Consider the following 10,264-nt stretch of genomic DNA (forward strand, 5'->3'; position numbering starts at 1 on the left):
TACGACATGCAACCTGATCCCAATTATCATATCCATATCTGTTGTGGCGTACAACCCGTTCCCATTATCAATTTATTTCAATATTGTTGCGGTACGCAACCTATTTCCAATATCAACTCATTAACATGAACAACTCAACACAACCAAATTCCATAATCTTAGCACAAAATGAAATAAAATGTATAGAACATCAAGGAACAACCAGTACAAAATAGAGAATAACAAACACGTCATATTCACAAACCTTGACAATTCATTAATACAAGAATAGCTAAAGGACTCACACAATTTGAGATAACATAATAAAGTGCAACAAATAAGTTAAAGGCAATAAAGGCAAGTAGGGACAAGAATCAATGAAGATATACAACTAATACAGGTAGGAACATATAGCAGGTAAGCAGATATTGATCGAGAAATGAATAAAATTGAAACAGGTAACAACTATGTGACAAATAACAAGAACGACATGAATAAAAAGTAAGGACATGTAGCAATCAAAGATTGTAACGAGATATAACATGGAATAAATGACTACATAAAAGTAAATAGCCCAACCCACATGCTTTAGCCTATGACAACGCATATACACTCGTCACCTCGCATATACACCATCCCCACACTTAGTTCACGTAGCAAATAGACCAAAGAAGTCCTAATTCCCTCAAGTCAAAGTTAAACACGACACTTACCTCTTTCCGGAATCAAGTCAACAATCAATCACTTCTTTGACTTTTGAACAAGCCTCCAAACAAACCGAATCTAGTCAATTATCAATCAAATAATCCAATACAAGCTTTAGAACTACCCACGTGTAACGACCCGACCGGTCGTTTTGAGCATTATTATTTATGTTCGGTCGTTTAAGGTCTTGAGAAGATTCGTATTATGTATTATGACTTGTGTGTGTGATTGGGTTCAGTTTTCGGATGATTCATGATTGATTTGGAAGAATGATTCTTGTTATAGAAGCTTAAGCGATAAGAGTTGGTCGGAGTTTGAATTTTGTAGAGATGACTCCGGAATGGTGCTTTGATGATTCCAATATCTTCATATGGTTATTTTGGACTTAGGCGTATGTCCGGATTTGGACTTGGAGGTCCGTAGGCCGTTTTGATATATTTTGTCAAAAGTTAGAAAGTTGGAGGTTTTAAAGGTTAAGAGGTTTGATCAGAAGTTGACTTTGTTGACATTAGGTTTGGATTGCAATTCTGGGAGTTAGAATAGCTCCGTTGTGTCATTTGGGACTTGCATACAAAATTTGACGCCATTCTGGATTGATTTGATATGATTCGGCGCGAGTTGTAGAAGTTGAAGGTTCATTAGTTCATTCGGCTTGAATTGATGTGTAATTCATAGATTTGATGTTGTTTAATATGATTTGCGGCCTCGAGAAGGTCCACAATATGTTATGGAACTTGTTGGTATGTTCGAACGGGGTTCTGGGGGCCCCGGGTGTATTTCGGATAGGCTACAGGCCATTTCTCCATGTTTTGGACTGCTGATTTCTGGTATCTGATGTCCTTCTTCATGATCGCGAAGAGTAAGCCGCGATCGCGTAGGCTGTATGGTGGCTGTCCATTGTTTCCTTCTTTGTGTTCACATAGCGAATTCCACAATCACGAACTTGTGGGTGTTGATTCAGCGTGTTCGTGGCAGGGTCTGCGCGATCGTGTAGTGGGCGACCATGCTGAGGAGGCCGGTGCTTTGTTCTTCGCATTCACATATAGATTTCCGCGATCACGAAAGCTGAGGTAGTGGTTAATGGCGCTCGCGTCCCTGGTTTTGCGTTCGCGTAGTGCTTTTGTGGGAGAAATGTTGTTTCTTCTTCACGATCGCGTGTGTTGTTCCATTATCGCGGTGTATAAATGCATAGGCTAACTTATATTACTCTATTTCGAGGGTTTTGGTTATTTTATCACTTTTTGAGTTAGAAAGCTCTGATTTGGGCGATTTGGAGGGAATTTTCACGTGTTGGATTGGGGTAAGTGTTTTTGACCCGGATTTGATTATATTTCATGATTCCATCTTTGTTTTTATCATTAAATTAGCGATTTGAATTGGAGAAAATAAGGATTTTCGTAAAAACTTTCAAAAATGTAAAAAGATGATTTGAAGGTCGATTGGATGTCGGAATTAGATAATTTTGGTACAGTTGGACTCGTTTCAGAATGAGTATTCGGATTTTGTGAGTTTTTTCAGATTCTGAGGTACGAGCCCGAGGTTGACTTTTTGGGTTGATTTTTTAGTTTTCATTAATGATCGAAGCCTTATTATCCAGAATTATTTCCTATGGTTTTTGTATATGATATTAAGTTATTTTGGCTAAATTCGAGTCGTCCGGAGGTTGTTTAACATGAGAAGGTCATTTTAGAGTATTGATTTAGCTTCTTTAAGTTAAGTATTTTGCCTAACCTTGTGTGGGGGAACTACCCCATAAGATTTGGGTTGATTATGTTATTTGAATTATGTGAAAGACGTGTACGCGAGGTGACAAGTGCTTACCCGGGCTTATATGTAAAAATTGATAGATTTAGACTCCTATGCTTCTTTTATGTATTTATTTGAAATTGTGGCACATGTTATATCTTTATTTGTCATTATTACTCTCACATGCTTTATTTGAAGTTGTTAGCACATGTCATTATTACTCTCACATGCTTTATTTGAAGTTATTGAAAGTCATTAATCTTTTTTAGTTGAAGTTGTTGTTTAATGAGGTATTGTTCATTATTGAGTTACTTTTCCCGTTCATTTTGTTGTTATTGATATTTTTTTACACATTGTGTTTGAGTTGTGGGCTATGTGATGTAGTGATATTGGTATTGTTGTTATTAAGAGGTTGTGGCCAATGGGCACTTGTAGTACGATTTGATATGTCATGTTGTTGTGATGTTAGCACATATAAATTTGTTGTGTAGATTGACTGTTGTTATGCGGAGCATAAGAGTGGCATCTCAATGTTGTTTTTATGCGAAGCATAAGGGTGGCATTTCATTGTTGATGTTTGTGCAGAGCGATACGGGTGACTATTGTATTATTATTAGGGCAGAGTGATACGGGTGGCTATCAGAGTAATATGGGTTGCTATCAGAGTAATACGAGTGGCTAATGTGTAAATGTGTGGGCGGCATGATATTATGATGTTATCAATATGGAGAGATAAGGTGGCAATGTCAGGGATGATGTGTGATGACCTGGGGGCATCATGTTGATGATATTCGTGTGATGGTGTGAGTTTCCTTGTGTGTGTCATACACCTTACGTGACTTGTTGTGTTTCTTTCAATGAGTTACTCAATGCCTTTGATATTACTATTGACATGGGTTGTAATAGGACACTCGCACAAACATACAACGTAGCATGCCACTTATAATAGTTCATGAGTAAGAAACGTGACATTTATTGATCAAGCCCATGTTTTCTTGTATTATCTACTTTCATTGTGATATTGAGCTTGTGACCATGCCAGGCGGATTGTGATAGTGAGCTTATGACCACACCGGGAATATTGTGATTGTGAGACTCTAATCATGCTGGGCAGATTGAGATATTTGCACGTGATTTGTCTGTGCGGTTATGATTAGTAATGTTGGCACAAGGTGCCATGAGCATATGATTCGTGATTTGGGACTCATGACTTGTGATTATGAGATAATGTATCTCGAAGTAATTCGTTGTGAGACTTGTGTTAGAACGGCTTGATTAATTGGTTGTCATTTTACTTCCTTGTTTGGTTTCACTAGTACTTTAACAGTATTCTAATTACTTTACTGTTTATATCACATGTTGATTCTTGTTGTCATTTATTGATTCCTGTTTTCATTATTAGCTTTATACTTCTATATTGCACAAATTATTTTGACTTGTAGGATTCTTGACTTATACCTCGTCACTACTCCACCGAGGTTAGTCTTGATACTTATTGGGTACCAACAGTGGTGTACTCATACTACACTTCTGCACATTTTTGTGCAGATCTAAGTATTGGAGATATTAGACTTAGGCAGAGTTAGCTTATTGATCGCGAGGATTCAAGGTAGAGCTGTTTGGTCATCGTAGTCCCTTGGAGTCCTTTCCTTTTATTGTACTGTCAGCTTGTTATACAAACAATATTTTATTTTGATTTTTGAGATCTATTTATGTATTCAGCTAGAGTTCGTGATTCTGTATTATCTAGTCCTGGGAGGTTGTAATGATTATTTCCACGTAGGCTTATTTCACATTTATTTTGGTATTTATATAAATCTCTGATTTAAAATATCATTGTTAAATTGGCTTAATTATTGTAAGTAATCGGCTTACCTAGTCTTAGAGACTAGGTGCTATCATGACGCCTAAGGCTAGATTTTGGTTTATGACAAGTTGGTATCAGAGCTCTAAGTTCATAGGTTCTACGAGTCATGAGCAAGTTTTGTAGAGTCTTGCGGATCGGTACGGAGGCGTCTGTACTTATCTTTGAGAGGCTACAGAACTATTAAAAAATATCCACTTTTTCCATTCTTGTCATGCGGGTTGTTGATTTCGAAGTTATAACCTTTGTAACTTTATTTTCTCATAGAAGTTGAGGAAACGCACCATCGGATTATCCAAGTAGACATACACGCCCCCTGCTAGGGCCGCGAGAGATGGGGGCCGGGGCTAGGGTAAAGGACGAGGAGGGGCACATTCCGCAGCTAGATCACCTGCCAGAGCAACAGTTGAGGAGCCATCAGTAGCTCCGGTTGGGGACAGGCACCGGAGTAGCCTGTTGTTACTTATAGACTTTAAGAGACTTTAGCGTAGTTCCTGAGCATGTTTGGTACATTGGCTTAGGTGGGATTGATGCCAGTTACACCATCTACTTCGCATATTGGGGGAGGAGCTTAGACTCCTGCCACCCATACCCCAAAGCAGCAGGCTCATGTTGGTCATACTCCGGGTGTGGTGCCATTGCAACCTGTTATTGTAGTTCAGCCTGAGGTCAGGCCATGGGCATCATAAGAGGAGCAGAAGAGGCTTGAGAGGTTCAAGAAGTATGGTCCACCTACCTTTAGTGGCATAGCTACCGAGGATACGCATGGTTTCCTAGAGAAGTGTCACTATATTCTCCGGACCATGGGTATTGTGGAGGTGAACAGAGTTGCTTTTACTACATTTCAACTTTCAAGGGCAGCGTATCAGTGGTCGCAGGTTTTTGAGAAGGGTAGGCCAATTGATGCTGCACCCCTCACTTGGACTCAGTTTTCAGAGATGTTCTTGAGGGTGTTTGTTCCCCAAACCCTCCAGGATGCGTGGCGTACAGAGTTCGAGCAGCTACGTTAGGGTACTATGACGGTGTCAGAGTATGCCATCAGGTTGAGTGAACTATCCCGTCATGTACCTACTTTGGTTCCTACAGTTAGAGAGCGAGTCCACAGATTTATCGAGGGGCTCAGTTATGGTCATAGATTCAGTATGGCTCCAGAGTTGGAGACTCATACTCCATTTTAGCAGGTTGTGGAGATTTCCAGGAGGTTAGAGAGTATTCTATGTGAGGAGAGGGAGGATAAGGAGTCCAAGAGGTTTCGAGGTTCTGTAGGATTCAATAGATTCTACTCTTCAGCTAGGACCAATCACGGCGGAGGCTCAAGCATTTTTTCATCCGGCCAGTCCTGTCCGTACTTCATACTACTTGTGGTGCTCCATTTAGTCAGGGACATCAGGGTACTTATATGGAGAAGTCATCTTTTAGTGAACCACTTGCACGAGGTTCCTACAGTGGTTATTCCAGTTACATGGCACAGACTTAGTACCAATAGCCATGCCCGTAGAGGGGTTGTGATGAGTGTGGTGATACTAGGCACATCATGAGATGTTGTCCTAGACTCGGGAGAGGTGGATTTCATCAGAGCACTCTCAGGCTATGAGCTCCATTCCAGTTGCTACTCCACCTGCACAACCAACTAAGAGTGGAGGACAGGTGGGTAGAGAGCGCTCTAGTGGGGGTGGCCCGGCCCGTTGATATGCTTTCCATGGTAGGGTTGAGGCTGCTGCACCGAATGGTATTGTTACGGGTATGGTTTCAATTTGTCATAGATGAGTATCAGTCTTATTTTGATTCAGTCTTGTTTATCGGTATGAGTCCTCCTATCTGCCTCATATATGGGTGAGTTTTGTGATTCTTGTACTCTACTTATGTGTTTACCTCTATTGAGAGAATTCTACAGTGGTATCCTGTGTCTATCATTTCAGTTTGTCCACTATTGAAGGTTATGAGAGTAGAATGAATTTTCTGTTACTCATTACAGTAGATTTTGATGTGATTTCTGGATGGTTTGGTTACAATTTGTGATTTAGATTCTCTACCGGTATGGGAAGTCCATTACATGTTGTGATTTTGTTTTGGAATTGAGTTAGTGAAAGGTTTTGGTTGGTGTAATGTGTATTTTAATTGTGATTTAGAGCTGAGGATGGGATCTGCATTTTCGTGTGGTTTGATATGTTTGAACTAGGCTACGTGCCGTGATGGAGTTATATTAGGATGAGATCTTTATGATTAGTTCATCTGTTTGATTGTCCCTTGTGGAATGGATTTGTAGTATGGTACTGATAGGGGTGTCGAACTTGTTTGATAGTTCTTTTATGTGTTTCTCTTTCCATATTCAGTCATATTCGCATTGTTCTTATTGGGTTTAGCTTGCGAGGCATGTGCCCAGGTGGCGTTGGGTCCCGAATTTCAATCCCAAGTGGAGAATTATGCACATGATGATGGTAGCTATGACCAAGATGACTCTTATCAAGAACAAGAAGAAGAGGTACAATTTGTGAACAATTACCAAGGGCAACATAGCAATTTTCAAGGCTCCAATCAAAATCAATGCCGGTCTCAAAATAACCAAGGGAATTGGAGTTCTAACAACCAAGGTAATTGGCATAACATAACAACAATAACCATGGGAATTAGGGATGCAACACTCAAGGAAATTGGGAAACAATAATAATCATGCAAATTGAAGTTTAGGTTTTCAAAAGTCCCCAATGTACCAACAACCGAGCAACCCACCTCCTTATCCTTCCCACAGTTCAAGCTCTTCAAACAATGAATTGGGTCGTATCAAAAACATTTTCAAGTAAATGATGGAAAAGAATGTGGATTCGGATGCCCAACTCGCCTCACATACCATGTCAATCCGTAATCTTAAAGCTCAAATGGGGCAAATCTCTCAAGCTCTTAATACTCGTCCTAAGGGTACATTCCCAAGTGACATGGTAGAGAACCCAAAAGATGGTAATAATATGGGGTATGCTATGGAAGTTATCACAAGAAGTAGAAGAGGTGGGAATGTACCCACCTCAAATGAAAAGCAACTTGTAGAAGATGACCAAGTGATCCAAGAGGTGGAAATCCCCCGATATAATGTCCAAATACATGATGATATTTGGATTGATATTGATGATAGTGTGGAGGAGATCAAGAAGAGGTGAACCCGTCTAGGGAACACATTATTGACATACCGGATCCGATAGTGCAAAAGAATAAGGCACCCTTGCCAAAGCCTCCACCTCTCTATCCTCAAAGGCTTGCTAAGAAAAATAGTGAGAATTAATTCAAGAAGTTCATTCAAATGATGAACGGTCTCTTTATCAATATGCCATTGGTGGAAGCTTTGGAATAAATTCCCGGTTATGTCAAGTTTATGAAAGATCTTTTGACCAAGAAGAGGTCGATGAACTTTGAAACTATCAAGGTCACTCATCAAGTGAGTGCAATTTTTCATTCCATGGCTCCTAAGTTGGAGGATCCCAGTTCTTTTACAATTCCTCGTACTATTGGAAGTGCCGATTTTGCTAAAGCTCTTTGTGAGCTTGGGGTGAGTATAAATTTTATTCCCTACTCGGTGTTCAAAACTTTGGGGATTGGCAAACCAAGACCCACATCTATGAGGTTGCAAATGACCGATCGTGCTATGAAGAGGCCAATGGAAATGATTGAGAATGTTTTGGTTCGAGTTGATATATATTCTTCCGACGGATTTTGTGATTCTAGATTGTGAGGTTAATTATGAAGTGCCTATCATTCTTGGAAGGCCTTTCCTTTCTATGGGTAAGGCCCTTTTGTGATGTGGAAGCCAGAGAACTCACTTTCTGGGTGGGTCATGAACACGTGATATTTCATGTGTGAAAATCCATGTGACAACCGAATAGTAGTGAGGTGTGCTCGTTTGTGGACTTAGTGACCGATGTCATTATTGATGACACAAGTGCTACAATCAATGTTGATGATATGTCGGAATCCGTTTAGCTCAACTTTGACGATGATGAGATGAATGGTTTCATGGAATGTGTGAATTCTTTGCAAGGGATGGGGTCTTACAAATATGCACCTTGAATGTTGTCATTTGATCTTGAGAATAGGACGACCCCTCCTACAAAACCTTCGATTGAAGAGCCACCTACCTTGGAGTTGAAATCATTGCCACCGCACATTCGATATGAATTCCTTATCCCTTGTTCTACTTAACAATCATTCTTTCCTTTTGTTTGACTAACGTGCAGGTTAATTCCACATTGGCGGTGTTGCAAAAGAGGAAGAAAGTGATTGGGTGGACATTGGCGGATATTCGGGGTATAAGCCTCCCATTTTGCATGCATAAGATCAAATTGGAGGATGGTGCTAAACCGTCCATTGAACATCAAAGAAGCCTCAAGGAAGCTATGCAAAAGGTGGCCAAAATGGAGATTATCAAGTGGTTGGGTGCCGGGGTTTTCTACCCCATTTTGATAGTTCTTGGACTTCAACGGTCCAATGTGTCCTAAAGAAAAGGGGCATGACGCTTGTTACCAATGATAAGAATGATTTGATTCCTACAAGAACAATCACCTATTGGAGAGTTTGTATGGACTATCGTAAGCTCAACAAAGTCACAAGGAAGAATCACTTTCCTCTCCCTTTCATGGATCAAATTCTTGATAGGTTGGTTGTCCGTGCCTTCTATTGCTTTCTTGATGGTTACTCGGGCTACAACCAAATTCTCATTGCCCCGGAGGATCAAGAGAAACCCATGTTTACATGTCCATATGGTACTTTTGCTTTCAAGCAGATGTCTTTTGGGTTATGCAATGCGCCGGAAAATTTTCAATGGCATATGATGGCTATCTTCATGGACATGGTGGAAGATTACCTTGAGGTCCTCATGTATGAGTTTTTGGTAGTTGGGGATTCATTTGATGTTTGTCTTGCTAATTTGGACAAAGTGTTGGCTAGATGTGGGGAAATAAATTTGGTACTCAATTGGGAGAAATGTCATTTCATGGTTGAAGAAGGCATTATCCTTGGCCATAAGATTTCAAAGAATGGTATTGAAGTGGATAAGGTGAAGATTGAGGTTATTTCTATGCTTCCATCCCAGACCTTGGTGAAGGGTGTGCGGAGTTTTTTAGGCCATGCGGAATTCTACCGGAGATTTATTAAAGATTTTTCTAAAGTGGTGAACCCTTTGTGAAAACTCCTTGAGAAGGATGCTAAGATCTATTTTGATGATGATTGTATAAGAGATTTTGAACAATTGAAGCTCAAGTTTACAACTACTCCTATCATTTCATCTCCAAATTGGAGTTTGTCGTTCGAGCTTATGTATGATGCAAGTGATGCAGCGGTTGGGCCTGTTTTAAGGCAACGTATCAGCAAAGGTTTTCATCCGGTTTGCTATGCTAATAAGTGAATAGTGCCCAAGTCAATTATACCATTAAAAAGAAATAGCTCCTTTCTATTACATTTTCTATTGAGAAGTTCCGCCTGCACTTGATGGGTGCCAAAGTTATTGTCCACACAGATCATGCGACGCTTCGCTATCTTATGAGCAAAAAAGAATCTAAAGCTTGATTTATGAGATGGGTACTTTTGTTACAAGAGTTTGATATTGATATCCAAGACAAGAAGGGAAGTGAAAATCAAGTGGCGGACCACTTGTCTCGTTTGGAGGAGGAGGGGAGGCCACATGATAGCCTTGAAATCAATGACTCTTTCCCCGACGAGTAACTTTTGGTACTTTCAATGAAAGAGGTACCATTGTTCGCGAATTTGGCAAATTTCCTTGTGAGTGGTATCATCTCGGATAAGTTCTCTTCAAACCAAAGAAAGAAGCTCAAGAGAGATTGTTAAGACTGATATTGGGATGAATCATACCTTTTCCAGATTTGCACATATGGGGTAATTAGAAGATGTGTGTCGGAGGAGGAACAAAGTGATATTCTTGGGGCTTGTCATTCTTCGCCCTATGGTAGTCATCAATGTGACGACACA

Source organism: Nicotiana tabacum, chromosome 6, assembly GCF_000715075.1.
Source record: "Nicotiana tabacum cultivar K326 chromosome 6, ASM71507v2, whole genome shotgun sequence".
NCBI lineage: Eukaryota > Viridiplantae > Streptophyta > Magnoliopsida > Solanales > Solanaceae > Nicotiana > Nicotiana tabacum.